The sequence below is a fragment of the Mustela lutreola genome, chromosome 1 (genome assembly GCF_030435805.1).
Source record: "Mustela lutreola isolate mMusLut2 chromosome 1, mMusLut2.pri, whole genome shotgun sequence".
Classification (NCBI taxonomy): Eukaryota; Metazoa; Chordata; class Mammalia; order Carnivora; family Mustelidae; genus Mustela; species Mustela lutreola.
Genome location: NC_081290.1, coordinates 145,355,464 through 145,381,127, shown reverse-complemented (window position 1 = coordinate 145,381,127; position 25,664 = coordinate 145,355,464). Strand labels below are relative to the sequence as shown.

The following is a 25,664-nucleotide window of genomic DNA, read 5'->3' as shown; positions in this document are numbered from 1 at the left end:
TTGTCATCATTATTACTTATTCTTAATTACCAAAAGTGCACATGGGCTGCAGACTGTAGATGGTGCCAAACCAAACCTCTAAAGTGGTTGGACTAATAGGTTTTGAGGGAGATTTATAATCCTTTGGAAATGATAGCAGTGCTGTATATAGTCACATAAAGAAACAGTGTACATCAGAAACTCACACAGAAGCGGGATCATAATCTTAGTGTATGATCTCAGTATCTGCCTCCTGTTCTCTTTAATTTGTTGCTGAATCAACTTTGCTTGTTTTGTATATTGAGAATAGAATTTATTTATAGGCTGTGCCTCTTTTGAAGTAATTGTTTCTCTTTCCCTAACTCAGCAATAAGTGAAAGTGGAGGCATTCTTTCTCCAGGAAAGCCTTTAAACCCTTGAGTTTTCTAGAATGTCATTTCTGTTTAGATGGAAATGCGGGACATGACTACTAAGAGGATTAGTCATCATTTTCAAAATTTAATGAAGGAATTAGGTCATTTGTGCTTAATGTGCTAATAAGCTCAGAGTAAGCTGTACTTACTGATGGATTGATGTGGAAGGGTCCTTGGAATAATAATTGTTTCCTGTGTCTACTCCTTTTATTCCACAATTTCTGTAGGACTGTGTTACCTGCAATGCCCAGGGTCAACTGTGGTTGAACTCTTTTGGAAGTCCTCTGGGTTTTATCCAAATTCCGTGTAACTGAAAAGAAAACTCTTTCACTTGACTTTATTATTTGGATGAATCCAAACTCTTATAAATGGTTTCTAATTCTCCATTGTTTTCTGTTCTTGGCAGCTTTTCTGCTCATTACTGTAGGTCAGTGATTCCTAACCAGTTTTTAATGTTTCATACTTCTTGGAGAATTTGATTAAAGATAACAATCTCGTTTTCTAAAAAGAAAATAATACAAGTGCATATATACCATTTACGGACAATTTGAGGGTATACACTAATACCAGAGTCCATAAGGAACCTCAGTTAGGAATCTCTGCTTTGGGGGAATGAACTTGGGTGATACCGAAATAACGTAATAAAAACATGTGGCTCTTTGACACAACTGGGAGTAAGGAAACTAGTGAAGTTCAGTAAAGTTACAGGCTTCTACATGTGATGGTGTGTTACCTTTTACTTACGTCTTTACCAGTAGTATTTATTGTCTGTTTCTTACCTAAAACAGATACCTCAAACACATGCTCTAAGATAGCAAGCTCAGATCTCAAAAATCTTACAATATAAATCAAAAAATAGGTTAAAAGGAGAAAAGAATAACACCTTGGTATCAGCCAAATGGAAGAAAAGCTAGAGACCAGCAAGTGACATTTTTAAAAACTGGCATGGACCTCATCTGTTTTACTCCTAACTCTGCCTTCCACAAATGCGACACAGAACAGATGCATATGTAATCCTCACAATTCCTTTTTGGAGGGAGGTGTAGAAGATGGTTTGGTCAGCCTTGGGTTAGACTTGCAAATTCCACAAAGGTAGAAGCTCCTCCTGACCACCCTGCTCTCCTAGCCAGAGAAGGAGACTAGGTGGGGTGTGATGCATCATGGACTCCCTCTCACAGACAGCCTGGGGCAGTGATCTCCAGCAAGAAACAAAGTCAGAAAGGAAACCTCAGAATCAAGACTAAATTAAAAATTTAAAAAAGAGCTTCTATAAGAGAAGAACATGGGAAAAGTGAACCCCAAGATTAGAGAGAGGAATACTGTTTCACACCCTGATAGCTTGTGATGTGAACATCTAGAAATCCTCTTACCTGGTCCATCTTCTGCCTGGAGAATGATAGGAAGCGGTGATAGCGGCCACCAAGGGCAGAGACTCCTGGTGGGGGCTGAAGGGCCAGGACCTCTGCTGGAATTGTGGGCAGCCCAGGCAGGGGGACTGAGCACAGACACAGACAGGCATTTTTGCAAAACCCGAGGTGAAAGACCAGGTTGTGCGCAGCCCCAGCCGCACTGTTGCCCTCCTCCTCCTCATTGGTTATGGACCAGTTGTGTCCTCTGAAAATGTTCAAGCCCTAACCCACAGGGGAGGAGCGTTTTGGGTCGGGGGGGAGTCTTTAAAAAAGGGAATTAAGATTAAACAAGGTGGTAAAGATGTGGCCCCCGTCCAGTATCAGAAGGGGAAAGGACACCAGGGATGTGCTTGCACACAGGAAAGGCCGTGTGAGGGCACAGCAAGAAGGCAGCCACCGACAAGCCCAAGAGAGAGGCCTTGGGAGCAGCAGACCCTGCTGGTACCTTGAGCTTGGGGCTCCAGGCTCCAGAACTGTGAGAAGATAGATTTGTGTTGTTCAAGCCACCCAGTCTGTGGGGTTCTGTTGTGGCAGCCCAAGCAGACAAACACACCCTTCTCCAGCTACAGAGCGCCGGGCAGGCAGAACTGTTGTGTGTGGAAGAAGAAAACAGACCCCCGCAACATGGGAAGAGATTCAAGGACGTGTCACCCATGGTGTCGTGGTGTGAATAAAGTGTTGACAAAGCTGCCCATTTAGAACACAAGTAAAATTGAAATCAACCAACCAAAAATACCCACTGTGGAGTCTATATGAATGTATTATTGCAGCAGGAGGGGAGAAAACGTAAACTGTAGTGGAAGAATCTGTTTTGGAAGAAATACTGATCCAAGGAAGAGAAGAAAAGAACTTAGTAAAATTTGTCTCTATAGAAGAATTAAGTAGTTAATGAAATGGGAGTTGAAAAAATAAAATGACTCAGGGATTTTTTTTTTTTTTTTTGAAGGTACTTGTGGAGCTAAGGAAACAGTACACACATACAGTATTTTGAAACAAATGAACAAATTAAAACATGTCAAAAGGAATAGAATAAAAAATTAAATTACGCTCATTCATGAAACAGTCATGGTCAGTGGACGGAGAGAGACAGGCAAAAGAAGTCAAAGAAACAGAGGGAAAAATGACCTGTTAGAGGTCACCATAGCAGTACAGAATGAAATGCATGGAATAGAAATAATCTTAATGATAAAACAGATGATGACTTTTTTCTGAATCAAAGTGAGACCGTAATCTATCTGATCAGAACATTCACTGAATTTCAAGAAACCTTAGTTCTGATTTTAAGTTCTTCAGAATTAACCATATAGAAACAAACTCTGATTAGGTTATTAGATTTTGAGGAAAAATAGAAAACCCATTAGGAGGATTCATCTGGTTGCCTCATATTTTCCTACAGCAGCTCAGAATACAATAAAGCAATGTTTATAGGTTTTGAGTATCTGTTCTTGGCCACAAGGAAACATCCCAAATTTCAAAAGGTAGAAATAACACAGACCGTTTTTTTCCTGATCTGTATAACACTCTAAATCTGGGAATTGGAAGAAAAGAAAAAGGTCCCTGGTCACCTGGAAATTTAGAAACTTTCATGATTCATGGATTAAAATAGAAATTAAAAAGTTGGAGAATGCCTAGAAAAATATCATGAAAACAAGAATATCAAAACCTAAATTTGTGCAGAAATTATGTTCTGAGGGAAATGGATAACCAAGTCAGTAAGAATGAAATAAATTACACTTCCACCCACTTCCCCCCAAATTTGGAGAAATTAAGAAATATAAAAGATGAAATTAATTAATTAGGAAATAAAAGTGTTTTTTTTTTTTTAATAAAGCCTCTTGCATTTTTGGTAGAGTTGGGAACATAAAACAGATTTCCTTGGCTAAGCTAGTCAAGAAAAACGGGTGGGAGAGAAGGCTCACAAATATAAATAGAAACAAATATGGAAATAACCATAGATACACAGTGCACAAAATTTTGAAAATCAGAATAAAATTAGTGAACTAATAAAGAAATGGAAACTTTAAAAGAGCTGCCATCCACAACAAGCACCACACACAGGTATTTTCACAGGTGAATTTTAAACTTGGAAGCAACTGTTTAATCTGTTAATGTTTAAACTGGTCCACACCATGGTAGAGGAGAGTTTCAAATTCTTTTTATGATGCTGGTAAGGCACCAGTGCCGAAGCCGGTTGGAGATAAAGTTGTAGATCAATTTTACTTAAGCATGTTGTGCAGAGACCTTAAATAATACATCAGGAAATAATAGCAATACTTTGTGTAATATTTCAGTCTAAGTTGACTTCATCTCTGAAGTACAAGAGTGGCTCAATATTATGAAATACATTAATACAATATATCACATTATTAAGTCAAAGGAGAAAACCTTATAGCCGATGCCTAAAAGCATGTGACAGAATCTACGTAATTCCTAGGGAAGTATTCTAGTAAAACAGAAATTTGTGGATACTTCCTTAAAATGATCTAAAACTGTGTATTTTATTCCTTAAGTTAGTATTCTGTTTACGTACTGAAACACTTAGAATGTTGAAATTGTGACTTGGCTCACTGTTACTAATTAACTATTGTCCTAGAATTATTAGACAAGAAAAGCGAGAAAGCGATATGAGGTGGTTTGGAAACTGGAAGAGGGAAAGTTTGCATTATTTACGGGTGTGATTGTACACACAGATAGCCCCAGAGAGCAGATTGAAGAGCTCTTATATACACTAAAATGATTCACTGGGATAAAGGATTAAAAGTAATTCCCAAAATCAATAGCTTCCATATGTACTACAAGGCCTCAGAAAATACAGTGGGAGAGCAGGCCCTATTATCAATGTTCTCTGAAAAGATGAATTGCCTGATGTAAGCCTAAATCAAGAAATGAATCACCAGTGTGTAAGGTTACATGAAGAGATGAAGAACACCTATTTGAAGAAAGCTAGAAAGTTCCACCAAGAATTGAGGGAAATCTCCTGGAGGAGGAAATGAGTATATGTGAGCTGGAACAGACTTTTTGTGATGGTTTGTGTGTCCAGCAAGGCTTAGAATGACCTCCTGCTTTGAAGCCATCTCTCTGTTACAAAGGACTCGAAGGATTAAGTGTCAAGATTTTGCAAAAATGTAGAGCATAGTCACTGCTATTGCATGTCCACCATACCTCAGTGCAAGAATCAGAAATGGGTTGAGGGTTCTGCTGCAAGCTTCGAAGATGCGGCCCAAGGGAAAACGTGGTTCTGGGAAAGGGGTGAGAGGGGATCAGCCTCTGGGAGTGACAGTTCTGACAGGAAGGCACAGGGTCCCAAAGGTGGTGACAATGCAGTAAAGGTCAGACACATTCTGTGTGGAAAAACATGGGAAAGTCATGGAAGCCATGGGAAAGTTAAAGTCTGAAATGGATTCAGTGAAGTGGCCACACAGTATAGTGAAGATAAAGCCAGGCATGGGGGTGATAAGGGGTGGATGACCACAGGTTCCATGGTGGGACCATTTCAAGAAGCAACATTTGCCTTGCATGTAAGTGGGCTGAATAAGCCTGTGTTTACAGACCCTCTGGTTAAGACAAAGTTTGTATATCCTATCATTATGGTTGAAGGGAGAAAATAAAATTGTATGAAAGACTTAAAAAAAAAACCAAACAACAGAAAAAAGCCTTCAGTGGCGGGGAAGAGAGTTAAATTATGGGATGGCCATAAGGAGAAATGTTCAGCAACCCGTTAACAAGAATGGACTCATAAGCATTGATACCAAGTATGGTGGACGTGTGCTAAGGTGGTCTAGGCCCTTGGATGCCTGTGGGACCTATGGCTTGATTCTCACCAGTAGAATCTAGGGTGAGGGGCTGTTTTCCCCATGATGATTTTGTTATAGAAGACTTCATGGGAGCAGACTGGAGACAGGTTCTTGGTGGCCTGGAAGAAGCAGATAGCCATGTTGGGCACTGCCTTCAGAGAGGACCTTGGCAAGGCAGAGAACTGGGAGCCTCTAGCCCATGTTCATCAAAAAGTCAGAACCCTCAGTCCTGACTGAAAGGAAATGAATCCTGCCAACAACCCAAATGAGTACGGAAGCCGATTTATCCCCAGTTTGGCCTCCGTAATGCTAGCTGGCAAATACTTTTGATTATGGCTTCGTGAGTTGAGAACCTGAGCAAAGAGGCCCAGTTAAGATGTGCTTGGACTCCTGATTCTTGGAAACTCTGAGAGAGATGATACCTTTCTCATACACATCACGAATCAGAAAATACAGTAGTAGTAAATGTGTTGTTTTTAGGCTTTGAGTTTGTGGTAATTTCTTATACAGCACTAGTAAATGAACACACTGAAACTGAATGATATCTAAAACACTGGTGTGTACTCCCTTACTCTGAATTAAACTTAAAAAATCTCATCCTACTCACTGACCCATCTTTTCTTTCATACCCTAATGACTGTGGTCATCATGGCCTCTTTGGCATTCCTGGAACATGCCAGGCACATTTCTCCCTCAGGGCCTTCATGCTTATTTATTTCTAAGGTCCAGAACATTGTATGTTCCATAGTAAGCATTCAGTTAATAGTTGAATAGTTAAAAATTTCTTGGAAGTGTATCTCTATTAGGATCTTCTGTGTGTTAAAATACGTACCTAGAAATTATGTGTGTGTGTTTTGTGTGTGTATGCAGGCATATGCATAGACAACTTTTAAAATTTTCTTAGAAGAAATCAAAGAAGCTGTTGGCAATGATTATCTTCGAGGGGTGGAAGAGAGGACTCAGTATTTTTCTGGTATTGATTTGTCAGTACCCTCATCAACAGTGTTATTAAGATAGGGACATTATGGTTCATTTATAGTCTCCTTGTTTGACTTAAAGCCAACTACCACATACTTAAATTTACATTATGGAATAAACAAATACTCTTGTTCTCTATCTCACAGTGTAAAAATATCTGTCAACTTGACTCAGCTACTGGAAGAAACTGGAAATTGCTAGAGAGATCAGACTTCAGTTTGAAGAACCTTAATCATGAGTCCGATTCTTTTTTGAGTTTGAGCTCCTTACATTCTTCCACGTCCTTCCATGAATGAAGGCCTAACAGGGCCGTCTTGTCTTTAGATGACAAAAACTTGAAGCAGTGATGAGAGAAGTATTTGTATGTATGACCTACTGAGCATGTTTACGGCAGAGTGCTTACATTGTGAAGTCACTTTGAAAATGATTATTTTGCTTGTATCCAAACTGTCATCTGGTTGTACAGGGTATCAGATGAAGAAATGAAACAAATGTGTCTCTTTATGACAGATTACATAAGGATGACCACAAATTCCTTTACATTCCTTCCATCAAGATAAGAGAATCTGTTTCCTTCCCTTAGATCTTGGTGACCCCTGGGTTTGAAACTCCCAAGGCTTTGGAGAGGGCTGTTATGAAGCAATCAACAAAAGGAATGTCTCACCATTTCACTGAATTGGTTTAGTAACTTCTGTGTTCCTATTGACTTCCAGAAGAATGTTCTTTTAGGTAGAAAAGAGAATATTTTTAAAGGTTACATATTTAAAGAGCAACACATTATCTGCCTATTTTCATACAATTATAACTCTAAAAGTGAAAATACAGTGCCGGCACTGTAGGTGGTTAGTTAACTTCTCATCTTGTTCTCCCTGAGTTGACATTAGTTTATAGCTTTCGCCAGTTGGCTAAAATTTCCACCTAGCCCCCCAATTGTTCCCCAACACACAGACTTTATTATCAGTGGGACTCTTGGGTCTCTTGGAGCAGTGCTCAGTATTACTACTATAGTACCTGTATGGTTTTTTGTTCTGTTTATTTACATATTTTTGCATAGTAGGATATAGGAAAATAAGGGTAAAATGCCTATAGGTGCTGTGGCTCTTAGGAAACTCCAAGGGGGTTAATCATTATGCTCTTCAACAAACATCTCTATATCCATGGCTGAGGAGCTGTAAGATCACTATTTCAGAAGCCAAATAAGGATAACTTTATGTTTAACGAGAGCATTTATGAAATGTTAACAGTTCACGAAGCTTTTTCATATATTATATCTGACATGTTCTTCCACTGCAAAGGGAAAACCAGAATAGGAGTGAGTGGTAAGACGAGATTACTCCGTAACAGTCAGGGCCACCTCTGTGTCCCGTTAACTGTGCATCTGGGACCTAAGGAGAACTCAGAGCATGGCCAACTTGCAGCAGGAATTAAGGGAGCTCAGGTCTCAGCATGGTACAGTGTGAATTTATCACAGGGGGTGGGGAAAGGTTATCCTGTCTTGCAGAAAAGGGTGACAGGTCAGCTTGACATGCTTGTTTCTATATTGAGGAGTCAGGCCCTTGGCTCAAATAGCTTGGCGAGTGAGACTGTCTTTTGGAGAGGGGCAGATTTTTTCTCATTCATGGGCTCATAGGTCAACTCTCCAAGCCCAGCCTGCATGCAGTGTTGGATCCTCTTTTGGAATGCTCCTGGTCTTATATTTGTAGGACTTGGTAAAACTTTGGTGACATGGAACTCCTCGTCTCCCAAATTCACTGCCAAGAGTTATGTAACTTCATTAGTTCAGAAGGTTTAACCCCGTATATTCTGTTGATATATGCCTTCTTAGATTCTTAACCCATTAGGCCTGGTTTTTTTGTTTGTTTGTTTGTTTTTAAAGATTTTATTTATTTATTTGACAGAGAGAGAATGGGAGATCACAAGTAGGCAGAGAGGCAGGCAGAGAGCGAAAGAAGGGAGGAAACAGGCTCCCTGCAGAGCAGAGAGCCCGATGTAGGGCTCGGTCCCAGGACCCCCAGATCATGACCTGAGCCGAAGGCAGAGGCCTCAACCCACTGAGCCACCCAGGCACCCCTAGGCCTGGTTTTAATCTCTGGGCCAAGTACAAGATGAATCCCTCTTTCACATGATAGTGTTTTTAGAATTAGGTGACTGGTAAATTGCATGAGTTTGTGTTCAGTTTCCCACCTTCCTAGTCACATTGTGCTGTGTTTTATAGCAAGTAATATCTGTTTGGTCTTTGTCCACCGTTCCTGCCTCCCAGTTCCCAGAATTCTTGGAATTTCCTGAGCCATAAGAGCAATGGGGACATCTTTGTTGAGTTTGGTCTCTTGTCCTTAGTCCCTGAATCACTTCAGGTGAAATGGGAGTCTTATTATTCCTGAAAAGCTTTCTCTGCCACAACTGAGTTTATATAAACGAGGGGGCTTTTGTAAGGTACCTAAGCATGGGGACTCTTTGCCAGAAGAACCAACAGTGAATAGAGTATTGAAACTTGCAGCCCTAACCCCTGATTTAGGGGTTAAAGAGAGAGGGTGGAGGTTGAATCAGTCACTAGTGGCTAGTAATTTAATCGATGATGCCTATGTCATTGATAATGACTATGCCTTCGTAATGAACCCCAAAGCAGAGCGAAGCCACAAAGCTTCCCATATATCACAGCACCAGATCCCAGACTCTATGAGAACAAAATGCCTTTGTTTGGCACCTTACCCTAGGTATCTTTTCATCTGGCTTTTGATTTACATCCTTTCAGATCCTTTGTAATAAACTGGTAATCTAGTGAGTAAACAGGTTTCCTGAGTACTGTGAACTGCTCTAGCAAATTAATTGAGCCCAAGGAGTGGATCATGTGAATCTCTGATTTATAGCCAGTCAGAAGCCCAGATTAAAACCTGGTCTTACAATCTGAAGCAGGGGTTGGGGGATGCAGTCTCATGGGACTGAGCCCTTAACCTGTGGGATCTGATGCCATCTCAGTATATACTGTCAGAATTGCGTTGAGTTGCTCTAGTGTGGTGCAGTCAGTAAGGAAGGCAGTTGAGATTAACATCTTCCTTGCTCTAGATGTTCTATCTGTCAATCCTGTTGGAGATGTCCTCAGCTTGTCAGTCATGACAGGTGGTGGCTTCACCCAAGCCATACTGTCCACATTGACTACTCATGGCTGTGCCTGAGGCATATGTTCTCATACTGTACTTGTGTGGCTGTTTTTATACAGGTTCAAGTACCGGCCCGACAAGTTTTATCTTTTCAACCCTGTATTTCCAGTCTGTTTGTTTCCAGTCTGCTGAAACCTGCTTGGGCACACTTCTTGCTCCAGAAATTGTTCAGTATCTCTGCAGTTTTGTGTCCTCTGTCTATGAAGACAAGCGATTACTAACAAATACTGAGCTCTGAGGCATAACACTAGAAATGTTTCTCTAGATATATAGTGGGGGTTCTCAATCGCTAGGGAAATTTGGCAATGCGTGGGAACATTTTTGATTTATAGAACTGAGTGGGGCTGCTATGGGTATCTAGTGGGTAGAGGCTAGAGATACTGCTAACCATGCATGGGGTGGTGCCTCCAATAAGAATGATCAGGATGTCAAGGGTGCTGAGGTTGAGGAATCTTTGTCCGTATTAATATAGTTCTTACAAACAGTGTCTGGTGAGCATGATAATTTTAATTGTGTTAATCAGGTTTATTAGCACCTAAGACAAGGATTCTCAAAGTGTGAATGGGGCTTCCCTGAGACCCTTTAAGGGATCTCTGAGGTACCACTCATTCTTTTACAGTTGTAAAGAGGAGTTTTCCAGAGGTGATATGATATCATAATATGGAAACAGATTGAATGCAGAAGCAGATATGAGAATCCAGCTGCCTTCTCTTAAATCTGACATTGAAGAAATTTTTCAAAATGGAAAACAATGCCATTTCTCTCATTAAATTATTTTTGTTTTGGAAAACCATTGTTTTTTCATAAAAGATGTTAATATGTAATGGATGTGTTATTTTTAATCAACTAAAATGTGGTTAAATATTTTTTATAATTTTGTTTCTTAATTCTATCACTAAGAATGTCAGTGGACATAATCCACACAAACAAACATCCATACACTTCTTTTTTTTTTTTTTTAATTTATTTGACAGACAGATCACAAGTAGGCAGAGAGAGAGAGAGAGGAGGAAGCAGGCTCCCTGCTGAGCAGAGAGCCCGATGCGGGGCTCGATCCCAGGGTCCTGGGATCATGACCTGAGCCGAAGGCAGAGGCTTTAACCCACTGAGCCACCCAGGCACCCCACATCCATATACTTCTTTGGGATCCAAAGAACATTATGAATAGTTTTTACTAGTATGTATAAATAGTTCTTACTAGTATGAAGAGGTCCTGAGATGATGAATTTTAAGAAACTTAATTATTTTAAAAATTTATTTAAATTCAATTAATTAACACATAGTGTATTATTAGTTTCAGAGGTAGAGTTATGTGATTCATCAGTCTTATATAATAACCAATACTTATTACATCATGTGCCCTCCTTAATGTCCACTACCCAGTTACTCCATCCTTCTACCCCGAGCCCCTCTGGCAACCCAGTTTTTTTCCCTATGTTTGAGAGTCTCTTATGGTTTGTCTCCTCTGATTTTGTAGTTTTTTTTCCTCCCTCCCTTCCCCTATGATCCTCTTGTTTTGTTTCTTAAATTGCACATATGAATGAAATCATATGATAATTGTCTTTCTCTGGTTGACTTACCTCACTTAACGTAACACACTCTTGTTCCATCCATGTCATTGCAAATGGCAAGGTTTGATTTTTTTGATAGCTGATTAATATTCCATTGTGTGTGTGTGTGTGTGTGTGTGCCACGTCTTCCTTATCCATTCATTTGTCGATGGACATCTGGGCTCCCTACATTGTTTGGCTATTGTGGACATTGTTGCTATAAGCATTAGGGTGCAGGTGCCACTTTGGATCACTACATTTGTATCTTTGGGGTAAAACCTTGTAGTGCAATTGCTGGGTCATAGGGTAGCTGTATTTTCAGCTTTTGGAGGAACCTTCATACTGTTTTCCAGAGTGGCTGTACCAGCTTGCATTCTCACCAACAGTGTAAGAGGGTTCTTCTTTCTGTGCATCCTTGCCAACATCTTTTGCTTCCTGAGTGGTTAATTTTAGCCATTCTGACTAGTGGGAGGTGTACATCATTGTGGTTTTGATTTGTATTTCCCTGATGCTGAGCGATGTTGAGCACTTTTTCATGTGTCTGTTGGCCATTTGGATGTCTTCTTTGGAGAAACATCGATTCATGTCTTCTGCCCATTTCTTGGCTGGATTATTTGTTCTGTGGGTGTTGAGTTTGAGTTAAGTTCTTTATAGAACTGGGATATTTTCCCTTTATCTGATAAGATATTTGCAAGTACCTTCTCGCATTCCATAGGTTGTCTTTTGTTTTTGTTGACTGCTTTCTTTGCTGTGTGAAAGCTTTTTATCTTGATGAAGTCCCAATAGTTCATCTTTGCCTTGGTTTCCTTTGCCTTTGGAGATGTGTCTAGCAAGAAGTTGCTGTGGCTGAAGTCAGTGAGGTTGCTGTCTGCGTTCTCCTCTAGGATTTTGATAGATTCCTGTCTCACATTGAGTTCTTTTATCCATTTTGAGTCTATTTTTGTGTGTGGTATAAGGAAATTGCCCAGTTTCTTTCTTCTGCATGTGGCTGTCCAATTTTTCCAGACACCGTTTGTTGAAGAGACTGTCTTTTTTCCATTGGATATTCTTTCCTGCTTTGTCAAAGATCAGTTAACCATAGAATTGAGGGTCCATTTCTGGGTTCTCTATTCTGTTCCATTGATCTATGTGTCTGTTTTTGTGCCAGTAGCATATTCTCTTGATGATTATAGCTTTGTAATAGAACTTGAAGCCCTGCATTGTGATGCCACTAGCTTTTTTTCTCAGCATTTCTTTGGCTATTTGGAGTTGTTTCTGGTTCCATACAAATTTTAGGATTATTTGTTCAGCTCTGAAAAAAAGTTGATGGTATTTTGATAGGATTGCATTGAATGTGTAGATTGCTCTAGGTAGCATAGACATTTTAACAATATTAGTTCTTCCAATTCAATGTTTTTTCCATTTCTTTGTGATTTCCTTAATTTCTCTCATGAGTGTTCCTTAGTTTTCTGTGTATAGAAACTTTGCCTCTTTAATTAGGTTTGTTTCTAGTTATCTTATGGTTTTGGATGCAATTGTAAATGGGATTAACTTCTTAATTTCTCCTCCTTCTGTCTCATTCTTGGTGTATAGAAATACAGCTGATTTCTGTGCACTGATTTTATATCCTGCTACTTTACTGAATTTCTGTATGAGTCCTAGCAATTTTGGTGTAGGTCTTTTGGGTTTTCCATGAAGAGTATCATGTCATCTGTAAAGAGGGAAAGTTTTACTTTGCTGATTCAGATGCCTTTTATTTCTTTTTGTTGTCTGATTTCTGAGACTAGGACTTCTAGTTCTATGTTGAATAGCAGTGGTGATAGTAGACATCCTTGTCATATTCCCGACCTCGGGAAATTTCTCATTTTTTCCCCATTGAGAACGATATTCATGGTGGGCTTTTCGTAGATGGCTTTTATGATATGAGGCATGTCCCTCTATCTTACACTGGGAAGAGTTTTAATCAAGCAAGGATGCTGTAGTTTGTCAAATGTTTTTCTACATCTATTGAGAAGGTCATACGGTTCTTGTCCTTTCTTTTATTAATGAAAGGGAGCATGTTGATTGATTTGCATATGTTGACCCAACCTTGTAGCCCATGAATAAATATCACTCGGTCATAGTGAGTAATCCTTTTAATGTACTGTTGGATGCTTTAATGTACTGTTGGCTGGTATCTTGGTGCGAATTTTGCGTTTATGTTCATCAGGAATATTGGTCCATAATTCTCTTTTTTGGTGGGGTCTTTTCTGGTTTTGGGATCAAGGTAATGCTGGCCTCAGAAGCAGTTTGGAAAATTTCCCTCCATTTGTAATTTTTGAAACCGCTTCAGAAGAATAGGTATTAATTCTTCTTTAATTGTTTGGTAGAATTCATCTGGGAAGCCATCTAGCCCTGGACTCCTGTTTGTTGAGAATTTTTTTAAAAATTTATTTATTGTTGAGAAATTTTTGATTACTGCTTCAATTTCCTTGCTAGTTTTGTGTTTGTGCAGGTTTTCGATTTCTTCCTGTTTCAGTTTTGGTAGTTTATACATTTCTTGGAATGCATCCATTTCTTCCAGATTGTCCAGTTTGTTGGCATATGGTTGCTCATAATCTGTTATTATATAAGTATTTGTATTTTGGGGGGGTTGGATGTGATCTCTCCTCTTTCATTAATGATTTTGCTTGTTTGGGTCCTTTCTCTTCTCTTTTTGATAAGTCTGGCCAAGGGTTAATCAATCTTACTAATTCATTCAAAGAACCAACTCCTAGTTCTGTTGTTCTGCTCTGTTGTTTTTGTTTCTATTTCATTGATTTCTGCTCTGATCTTTATTAATTCTCTTCTCCTGCTGTGTTTAGGCTTTATTTGCTTCTTTCTCCAGGTCCTTTAGGTGTAGGGTTAGGTTGTGTATTTGAGACCTTTGTTTCTTGAGAAAGGCTTCTGTTGCTATATACTTTCCTCTTAGGGCCATCTTTGCTACATCCCAAAGGTTTTGAACAGTTGTGTTTTCATTTTCATTTGTTTCCATGAATTTTTAAAAATTCTTCTTTAATTTCCTGGTTGACCCATTCATTCTTTAGTAGAATGTTTTTTAACTTCCATGTATTTGAGTTCTTTCCAACTTTCCTCTTGGAATTGAGTTCCAGTTTCAAAGCACTGTGGTCTGAAAATATGCAGGGAATGACCCCAGTCTTTTGGTACTTGTTGAGACCAGATTTACAATCCAGTTTGTGATCTATTCTGGAGAATGTTCCATGTGCAGTCACGAAGAGTATGTATTTAGTTGCTTTAGGTTGGAATGCCATGGATATATCTATGAAGTCCATCTGGGCCAGTGTATCATTCAAAGCCCTTGTTCCTTTTGATCTTCTGCTTAGATGATCTGTCCATTGCAGTGAGTGGGATGTTACAGTCCCCTATGATTATTGTATTGTTATCACTGTGTTTCTTTAATTTTGTTATTGTTTTATATAATTGGCTACTCCCATTATAGTGTCCTTCCTCATCTCTTATTCTGGTCTTTGGTTTAAAATCTAATTTTTCTGATATATAAAGCTGCTACCTCAGCTTTCTTTTGATGTCCATTAGCATGATACATTGTTTTCTACCCCTTCACTTTCAATCTTTAGGTGTCTTTGGGTCTAAAATGAGTCTCTTGCAGAAAGCATATCGACGGGTCTTGCTTTTTTATCCACTCTGATATCCTGTGTCTTTTGATTGGTCATTTAGCCCATTTACATTCAGAGTAACTATTGAAAGAGGAATTTAGTGCTACTGTATTACCTATAAAGTCGCTGTTTCTGTATATTGTCTCTGTTCCTTTCTGGTCTGTGTTACTTTGAGGCTCTGTCTCCACTTAAAGGATTTTAATATTTCTTACAGGATTGGTTTAGTGGTCACCAATTATTTTAGTGTCTGTTTGTCCTGGAAGCTTTTTATTTCTCTTCTATTTTGAATGACAGGCTGGCTGGGTAAAGTATTCTTGGCTGCATATTTTTCTCATTTAGCACCCTAAATATATCTTGCCATTCCTTTCTGGCCTGCCAAATCTGCTGAGGATAGGTCTTCTGCCAGCCTAATGTTTCTACCTTTGTAGGTTATGTACCTCTTGTCCTGAGCTGCTGTGAGGATTTGTTGTCTCTGAGATTTGCAAGTTTCACTATTATATGTTGGAGTGTTGACTTACTGATATTGAAGGGGGTTCTCTGTGCCTCCTGGACTTGAATGCTTGTTTTCTTCCCCAGATTAGGGAAGTTCTCTGCTATAATTTGGTCCATTGTACCTTCCGCCCTCCCCGTTTCTCTCTTCTGGGATCTCAATTATTCTAATATTATTTCACTGTATGGTATCACGTATCTCTAAAATTCTCCCATTGTGATCCACTTAGTTTCTCTTTGCTCTCAGCTTGTTCTGCATCATTTTATCTTCTGTATTCCTAATTCTCTCTTCTATCTCATTTATCCTAGCAGTTAGAGCCTCCATTTTTTATTGCATCTCATTAATAGCTTTTTGATTTCAAATTTGTTGAATTTTAGTTCTTTTATTTCTCCAGAAAGGGATTCTCTAGTGTCTTTTTTTTCAAGCCCAGATATTATCTTCATAATTGTTATTCTGAATTCTAGTTCCAACATCTTAATTATATCTATACTGATTAGGTCCCTGACAGTATTGCCTCTTTCTCTTTTTTGAGGTGAGTTTTTCCATCTTGTCATTCTTGCAGAAAGTGGTTGCTTTTGTATCTGGAGAATTGTGGCAATTCTTTTTTTAGGTCTCTGGTTTAGTTCAGAGGTGTCCAAAATGATTTGATAGCTGTCTACCTGATTTCATGGCACTAGGCAGAATTAAGGCCTCCTACTCCTCCGCCGTCCTGGACTCTCTCCACTGAATTTTAGGAACTTCTGACTAGGTTACATTTTTTCATTTTATATGTGAAGATATCATATCATGAGACCTTATTAGAATCTAGATGTATATATAGAGTGTTGATATTTCCCAGCCTGAAAGGAAATTGAGTGCAGGTTCCTAGTGACCTGTGGTAGTTTCTGGTTATCCTTTTCTGCTCTTCCAAGTGATCACCATTCCTTTAGTAATAAATCTGAGCCCAGTTTGGGATCCCCATTTGTTGGAAGGATTTCCTCTGCTTCAGTTCCTTTCCTTTATTCATGGGTATCTTTTGTTTTTGTTATTGTTGTTTCAGAGTTAGGATTAAATTTTTGAAAATGTCTTCGGCCTTCAAGAAAGCTTTCCTTTCAACTTTCCTTGCAGGACCTCAAACGATGGAAGCGTACATTACTTTACTGAGACCATTTTGATGTCTACTTTTGTGAAACCTAGGTCTGGTATCCAGATAAGGAACAGTGCTATTCCTTGGAGAGAATATGTGGTTTACCCTCTGATCTTAACTTTAACTTTTGAGATTACATTTCATATAGTTAACCAATTCAAAATATCATTGATATCTGTCATATGGATATGTGTTTGGGGTATGTTTACCTTTGCTCCTTTATTCTGCTGTGAAAGTAATGGGGGGGAAAAAAGATCTGTACAGATGAAGGGTGTGAAGGATGTAGTAGTTGCAGGGTGTATTGGCTTATGGGAAGAGCATGGTGTTTGAGATGCTAGACATCATCTGGTCTGGTGCAACCCTTTCAGCTGGAACAGAAAACTGAGGCCTAGATAGGCTATTACTTTCCCAAAATCATAGTATATTTAAAAGCAAGGAATATTATTACTTTATGACCTTTTAGCACTTTATTAGTAATATGATTGTGCATAAGTTTTTTGATCTCTTCAGGCATCTGTTTCCTCATCTGCATCATTGAAATCAAAATAGCAACCTTGGTAGGGTTGTTTATATTAATTTACATAATACCCTTTCTGTTGAAAAATTTCAGACCACAGAAAGGTTGCAACATAATGCAATAAACATTTGTAAAACTATAGAAGTTATTACATTATTATTGTTATTGTTGTTGAATCATTTGAGTTGAAGTTCCATTTCTACATGACCCCCTTCATTTCTAATTACTGTGGCATGTGTCTTCCAAAAACCAAGGACAAATTTAGGAAGTTTGACACTGACACAATGTTGTTATTTAGTGTATTGCAACACTAAGTGTGACCCACAGTCTTAATACATTGAGGCTAACTGGGAATTTGTTGGAATTGAGAAGTTTGGGCCCCATTCCAGGCCTGCTGAATCAGAATCTGCATTTTAACAAGACCCCTGATCTGTATGTGTATGAATATTTGAGAAGCACTGTTCTGAGTAGTCCATATTTATACTTCATTAGTTTTTCCCTGATACTTTTTGTTTTTAATTTAAGTAATCTCTTTGCCCAACATGGGGCGTGAACACATGACCCTGATATCAAGAGTTGCATGCTTCACTGATAGGTTTTATAGAAAAATTTACCCACATGCAGGATCCAGTCCAGTATAATGAATTGTGTTTTAATCATTGATATATCTCTTCAGTTTTCTTTAATTTAGAATAGTTTCTCAGTCTGTCTTTCATGATACTGATACTTTTGAAGAGTATAGACCAGGTGTTGTTTTTAATTTTTTAATTTAAAAATTTTAATTCTAATATAGTTAACATACAGTGTTATATTAGTTTCAGGTATACAATATAATGATTCAACAAACCTGTACATTACTCAGTGCTCATCAAGGCAAGTGTACTCTTTAATCCCCATCATCTATTTTTACCCATCCCCCACTGCCCTATGGCAACCCCCAGTTTGCTCTCTATAGTTAATAATCTGTTGTTTGGTTTGTCTCTTTTTTTTTTTTTTTTTTGTTCATTTGTTTGGTTTCCTAAATTATGCATATGAGTGAAATCATACAGTATTTGACTTTTTCTGACTTCTTTCACTTAGCATTATACTCTCTCGATCCATCTGTTCTTTTTTATGGCTGAATAATATTCCATTTTGCATATATAAATTACCTCCATTCATCTGTCAGTGGACACTTGGGTGGCTTCCGTAATTTGGCTATTATAAAGCTGCAATAAAGTTAGATGTGCATATATATGTATTTTAAAAAATTTATTTCTAAATATTTATTTATTTATCTATTTATTTATTTATTTGAGAGAGAGTGAGGATGAGTGGGGGGCAGAGAGAGAGGGAGAAGCAGATGCCTCACTGAGTATGGAACACATGCGGGGCTAGGTCCCAGGACCCTGAGATCATGACCTCAGTTGAAGGCAGATACTTAACTGACTGAGTCACCCAGGCACCCCAGGGGAGCATATATTTCTCCAAAATAGTATTTTTGTGTTCTTTGGGTAAATACCCAGTAATGGAATTATTGGCTCATATTGTAGCTCTATTTTTAATCTTTTGATGAACCTCCTTACTTGTTTTCCACAGTGATTGCACCAGTTTGAATTCCCACCAGCAGTGCACTGAGGTTCCTTTTTCTCCACATCCTTGTTAACACTTGCTGTTTTTTGTGTTTTTTGATTTTAGCTATTCTGAGAGGTGTAAGGTTCTATCTCATTGCAATTTTGATTGGTATTGCCCTGGTAATTAGTGATGCTGAGCATCATTTCATTTACTTGTTGGCCATATGGTCTTCTTTGGAGAAATGTCTGTTCATATTTTCTGCCCATTTTTAATTGGAATATTTTCGTGTTTGTGTGTTTCACGTTATATATGTTCTTTATGTATTTTGGATACTAACCCTTTATCATATATGTCATTTGCAAATACCTTCCCATTTGGCAGACTATTTTTAAATTTTGTTGATTATTTCCTTTGCTGTGCAGAAGCTTTTCATTTTGATGTAGTCCCAATAATAAATATTTGCTTTTGTTTCCCTTGCCTCAGGATACGTTTTTAGATGTATCTATTTTAGCCATTGCTATGGCTCGCATTAGAGAAATTAGTGCCTGTGCTCTCATCTAGGACTTCTTTGTTTTCACGTCTCACATTTAGATCTTCAATTTATTTTGAGTTGATTTTTGTGTATGGTGTAAGAAAGTAGTCCAATTTCACTCTTTTGCATGTGATTGTGCAGTTTTCCCAATACTCTTTGTTGAGGAGATGGTCTTTTTCCCATTGCATATTCTTGTCTTCTTTGTCATACATTAACTGATCATATAAATATGGTTTTGTTTCAGGGTTCTATCTGTTCCATTGATCAATGTGCCTAGTTTTGTGCCAGTACAATAATGTTTTGATTACTAAAGTTTGTAGTATATCTTGATATCTGGGATTGCCATACTTACAGTTTTGTTCTTCTTTTTGAAAATTGCTTTGGCTATCTGCGGTCTTTTTGGTTCCATACAAATTTTAAGGTTCTTTATTTTAGTTCTGTGAAAAACGCTCTTGGTATTTTAATACAGATTGTATTAAATGTGTAGTTTGCTTTTGGTAGTATAGACATTGTAACAATATTTGTCCTTTCTGTCCATAACCATGGATTTTTTTCCATTTGTGTCATCCTCAATTTCTTTCATTGGTATTTTGAAGTTTTTGGAGTATAGGTCTTTCTACCTCCTTGGTTGAGTTTATTCCTAGGCATTTTATTATTTTTGGTGTAATTATAAGTGGGATTTTTATCTTAATTTCTCTTTTTGCTGCTTCATTATTAGTGTATAGAAATGCAGTGAATTTCTATATATTGATTTTGTATCCAGTGAATATACTGAATTCATTTATCAGTTGTAGTAGTTTTTTGGTGGAATCTCTTGGGTTTTTTACATATAGATCACATCATCTGCAAATAGTGAAAACATTACTTCTTCCTTATAAATTTTGTTGCCTTTTATTTCTCTTTCTTCTCTGATTGGTATGGCTAAGACCTCCAGTGCTATGTGAAATAAAACTGGTGAAGGTGGATATCCTTGTCATATTCCTGATTTTAGGGGGAAAGCTCTCAGTTTTTCACCACTGTGAGTGATGTTAGCTGTGAGTTTTTCATATATGGCCTTTATTATACTGAGGTATGTTCCCTCTAAGCCTACTTTTTTGAGGTTTTTTTTTTTTTTTTTTTTTTTTTTTTTTCCATGCAGGGATATTGTACTTGTCAATGTTTTCTCTGCATCTATGGAAATGATAATTTGGTTTTTATGCTTTCTCTGCTGATGTGATGTATTTTTAAGTGTATTGTTGGATTGGTTTACTCTATTTTGTTAAGGAATTTTGCATCTATGTTCACCAGAGATATTGGTCTGTACTTTTTTTTTTGGTAGTTTTTTTGTTTGTTTGTTTTTTAATCTGCTTTTGGTATCATGGTAATGCTGGCTTCAGAAAGAATTTGGAAGCTTTCCTTTCTCTTCTACTTCTTAAAATAGTTTGAGAAAAGTAACTGGTTCTGGACTTTTGTTTGTTGGAAGTTTTTTGATTACTGATTTGGTTCATTGCTAGTAATCAGTCTGTTCAAATTTTCTTCTTTTTCCTCATTTAGTTTTGGCACATTATATGCTTCTAGAAATTTATCCACTTTTTTAGGTTTTCCAATTTGTTGGCATATCATTTTTCATAATATTCTCTTATAATCCTTTGTATTTCTGTGTATCAGTCATTATTTCTCCTCTTTCATTTCTGATTTTGTTTATTGACCACTTCCCCCACCCCCAGAATCTGGCTAAGGTTTATCAATTTTGTTGATCTTTTCAAAGAATCAGCTCCTTGTTTCATTGATTTGTTCTTTTTTTGTTTGTTTGCGTTTTATTTTTCTCTAGTATATTTTACTTCCTTCCTACTGCTGGTTTTGGGTTTGTTATTCTTTTTCTAGCTCCCTTAGGTATAACATTAGGTTATTTATTTGTAATTTTTCTTGCTCCTTGAGGTAGGCCTGTAATGTTATTAACTTCCCTGTTAGAATGATTTTTGCTGCATCCCAAAGATTTTGGACTGCTGTTTTCATTTTCGTTTATCTCTGTGTATTTTTTGATTTCCTCTTTGATTTCTTGGTTGACATATTCATTGTTTAATATCCTGTTATTTAAACTCTATGTATTTGCTTTTTTCTAGGCTTTTTCTTGTGGTTGACTTCTAGGTCCATGACATTTTGGTCAGAAAAGATACATAGTATGACTTCAGTCTTTATGAATTTGCTGATAAATTGTTTTATGCCCTAATACATAATCTATTCAGTAGAATGTTCCATGTGCACTTGAAAAGAATGTGTATTTTGCTGTTTTAGGACTGAGTGTTCTGAATAAATCTGTTAGACCCATGTGGTCCAGTGCATCATTCAAAGCCACTGTTTTCTTGTTGGTTTTCTATCTTGATGATCTATCTATTCATTGATGTAATTGGGTGTTAAAGTCCCATACTACTATTGAATTACTGTGAATTATTTCCTTTATATTTGTTATTGGGTGCTTTGTGTATTTGATTGGTTCTATTGTTATATCTTGTTGGATTGTTCTCTTTATGATTATGTTATGTCCTTTTTTTGTCTCTTATATTTCTTTTAAAGTCTACTTTGTCTGATAGAAGAATTGCTACCCTAGCTTTCTTTTCACTGCTCTTTGCATGACAACTGCTTTTCCATGTCTTCACTTTCAACCAGCATGTGTCTTTAGGTCTGAAATGAGTCTGTTGTAGGCAGTATTTAGATGGGTCTTGCTTTTTTATTCATTCTATCACTCTGTGTTTTTTGATTGTAGCATTTAGTCCATTTACATTAAAGGTAACTACTGATAAGTATTTACTTAATGCCATTTTGTTACTTGTTTTATGGTTGTTTTTGTACTTTTCTGTTCTCTTGCTCTCTTCTCTCATGCCTTGTTGGTTTTCTTTAGTGATATACTTGGATTCCTTTGTTTTTATTTTTTTGCATCTCATTGGCTTTTGATTTGTGGTTACCATTAGGTTTGTGTATAATGTCTTGTTGCATATAGCAGTCTATATTAAGTTTAAGGTCACATAGGTTTGAACCCATTCTTTACTATTCTTCCCCCCCACGTTTTATATTCACTAATTTTTTTTTCCCAAAAATTCACCCATTTATTTGAAAGAGAGAGAGAAAGAACATGAGAACATATGTGTGGGGGAAGGGGCAGAAGGAGAGGGAGAGAGAGAGAAACAGACTTGCTGCTGAGTATGGAGCTCAATGGGGCTCCAGTGGAGCCAATGGGGCTCAGTCCCACAACCCTGAGGTCATGACCTGAGCCAAAATTAATAGTTGGATCCTCAACTGACTGAGCCACCCAGGTGCCCCAGCCTTGACTTATTTTTAAAAATATAATTTTACTGCTTTCGTGCATTTTACTTTTCTTATTCTTACTTATGGGGTTTCCTTTTCATTCAAAGAGTCCCTTTTAATGTTTCTTGTACACCCTGGTTTAGTGGTCATAAATTCCTTTAACTTCTGTTTGTTTGGGAAAATCTGTCCTTCTATTCTGAATAGTAGCCTAGCTGGATAGAATATTCTCAGTTGCAGGTTTTTTTCCTTTTAGCACTTTGAATATGTTATGCAACTATTTTCTGACCTGCGAAATTTCTGCTGAAAAATCAGTTGATATCCTTGGATTGAGTTTCCTGCATATTTTACTGTTTTCCTTTTCCTTGCTCCTTTTAAAATTCTTTATCAGTATTTTTTTGCCATTTTAATTACTATGTGTCTTGGTGTAGACCTCCTTGGGTTAATTTTCTTGGGGGCTTTCTGTGCCTCCTGGATCTAGATTTCTGTTTCCTTCCCCAGATTTGGGAAGTTTTCAACTTTTATTTCTTCAAAAAAATTTATGGCCCTCTTTCTTTTCTATCTGGAATCTCTACTATATGAATGCTATTCCCTTTATGGTATTGCTGAGTTCCATTGTCTGTTTTCATTTTTATTATTTTTTGTCTCTCTGGTTCAACTGGATTGCCCTGTCTCCCACGTCACTGATGCATTCTTCTGCTGTCTCTGATCTACTATTTATTCTCTCTAGTACATTTTTAATTTCAGCTATTGAGTTCTTCATCTCCGATTGGTTCTTTTATTTATTTATTTTTTTAATCTCCTTGTTGAGCATTTCACTGACATCCTTTACTCCTTTCTCAAGTCCAGTGAGTATCTTTATTAGCATTATTTAAAATTCTCTATCAGGTATATTATCTCCATTTTGCTTCAGTCTTTTGCTATGATTTTCCTTTTCTTTGATTTGGGACATATCAAATCCTTTGTCTCCTTATTCAGTCTAACTCTCTTTGTTAGTTTCTATGTGTTGGGCAATTAGCTATGTCTCCTGCTCTTTAAAGTAATGGTTTATGAATGAGATGTCCTATAGTGTCTTGCAGTGCAATGTCCTCTGTTCACCAGGACATGGTACTTCATGGGAATCTCCAATGTGTATTAATTGCTTGCTGCTGTTATGGCTCATCTGGCTTTGTTCAATCCAGTCATGTGACATGGCTTTCTTTGCCTGTTGTGGGCAGGGTTTGGTCCCTGGGTTGTTAGTGGGCCAGTCTGGGGCTGCCTTGGGCTTGAGTTGAGTCAGACTATGCATTTGCCAGAGGAACAGTAGCACTGAACTACAGGGTGCTTTCCCTGAGTTGTCCCCTGTGAAGCTTTTTTTTTGGTGGATCTGTTCTGCAGTCAGACTTAATGTCTGCAGTTAGAAGACATATCTAGTTATCTTCCCCTCTCTCTCTGGGACAGGAGTCACTTTTCAGTGGTGTTGGCCACTGTCAGGGCTGCTAGCACAGTGCCAAGTTTTTGGCACCACTTTGGAATGGCTGTGGCCAAGGGTTTATTGGAGGAGACAAGGTGCATGGTGACAGCAAGGTCCACAGCAGTGCTCTATGGGAGAGGAACTGCAACAGCTTGGAAAAATTCCTGCTGAGGCTAACTGGGTTATGGGGGAGCATGTCCACAGAACTGTGATGGGGGCAGGGTACTTTTAGCAAGCTAGGTGGAGAATGTTGGCACTGTCTATATATGTCTATATATTTAGGCTGGGAAGCAGGGTAGGTAAGTTGGTGCCACTAGCTCTTTTTTTCTTGGAGAAGTCTCCCAGAGATCCATGTCCCCTCTGGCCTGTGCTCTGATATTAGTAAATAAATCTCCTTCCTGTATACTCCTGTTTTTCAAACTGCTGTTTCTATGCTGTATCTCAGCAGGGTTGTTTGTTGTACTGTCTTTTTAATGGTAGTAATTCAGTTTCATCTTACCCTTTAGCTCCCAAAGCTGAGCCCACTGATTCTTAAAGTTCAAGTGCTAAGCCCCATCAGTTGTACGAAGTTATGAAACAAGGCCCCTTCAAAGCCAAATGTTATGGGAATTCCTCTTCCCAGTGTGTGTTCCCCATGCCTAAGGTATCTGGTGTGGGGTCTGGTCTCTTCCATGCCCACTGTGTCCCTTCATCCTGCAGATAGTCCAGCAAGTCCATTTGGCTCCTGATGGTGTCTTTGCCCTTCCTGCCCTCTTTGGTGTGGCATCTTTTCTACATTTAGCTGTAGAGAGTCTGCTCTGCCAGTCTTTGGGTCATTTTCTGGGTTATTTGCACTGATGTGGGTGCTATTGAGTTGTAACCGTGAGACAAAGTGAGCTAAGGATCCTACTACTCCACCATGTTCCCTGGAAGTCTAGACCAGTTCTTTTATAAAACGATCTTTATTTTGAATCTTTCTTCATGTTTAGGTTCAGGTTGTATATTTTTGGGAGGTAAATGATGTTTATCTCCCAAATGATATTCTAGGCAAATAAGCTGGGATGTTTGAATGGCTGGGACTGGAATCATCTGGAGGCTTCCATGCTCACATCTGGTGCCTAGGCTGGGGTGATTCAGAGGCAAGGCTCCTCTGGGACAATGGAACAGAGTTTCCTACACAAGCTTGTGTTTCTTCACAGAGCATGGCAGCCTAAGACAGCATTCTAGCCACCAAGACAGAGACTGTAGGGCCTTTTATAATCTAGCATCCATAGTTCTATACCATCACTAATGCATATGCTGTTGGTTGGCATGGTTAGGAGTTGCCCAGATTCAAGGGGAAGGGATATAGATGCCACTCTCTCTCTTTTTTTTAATCTTTTTATTTTTTACTTTGTTATTTTTTTTATTAACATATAATATATTATTTGTTTCAGGGATACAGGTCTGTGAATCATCAGTCTTACATAGTTCACAGCACTCACCATAGCACATACCCTCCCCAATGTCTGTCACTCAGCCACTCTATCCCTACCCACCCCCCCCCCCCAGCAATCCTCAGTTTGTTTCCTGAGATTAAGAGTCTCTTATGATTTGTCTCCCTCCCCAGTCCCATCTTGTTTCATTTTTCCCTCCCTTCCCCGACAAGTCCCCACCCCACCTCTCAAATTCCTCATATCAGAGAGATCTTATGATAATTATCTTCTCTGATTGACTTATTTCACTTAGCATAATACCCTCTAGTTCAATCCATGTTATGGCAAATGGCAAGATTTCTTTTCTTTCTCTTTCTTTCTTTCTTTCTTTCTTTCTTTTTTTGGT

General features: G+C 38.2%; 1 protein-coding gene and 1 pseudogene across 2 annotated transcripts in view; both read left to right on the top strand.

The window, feature by feature from the left end:
* ARHGAP10 (Rho GTPase activating protein 10) overlaps window positions 1-25,664 on the top strand; it is a 318,466-nt gene that overhangs the window by 230,291 nt on the left and 62,511 nt on the right. The window lies entirely within an intron of this gene.
* Window positions 4,247-5,421, top strand: LOC131832587 (peptidyl-prolyl cis-trans isomerase NIMA-interacting 4-like; annotated as a pseudogene).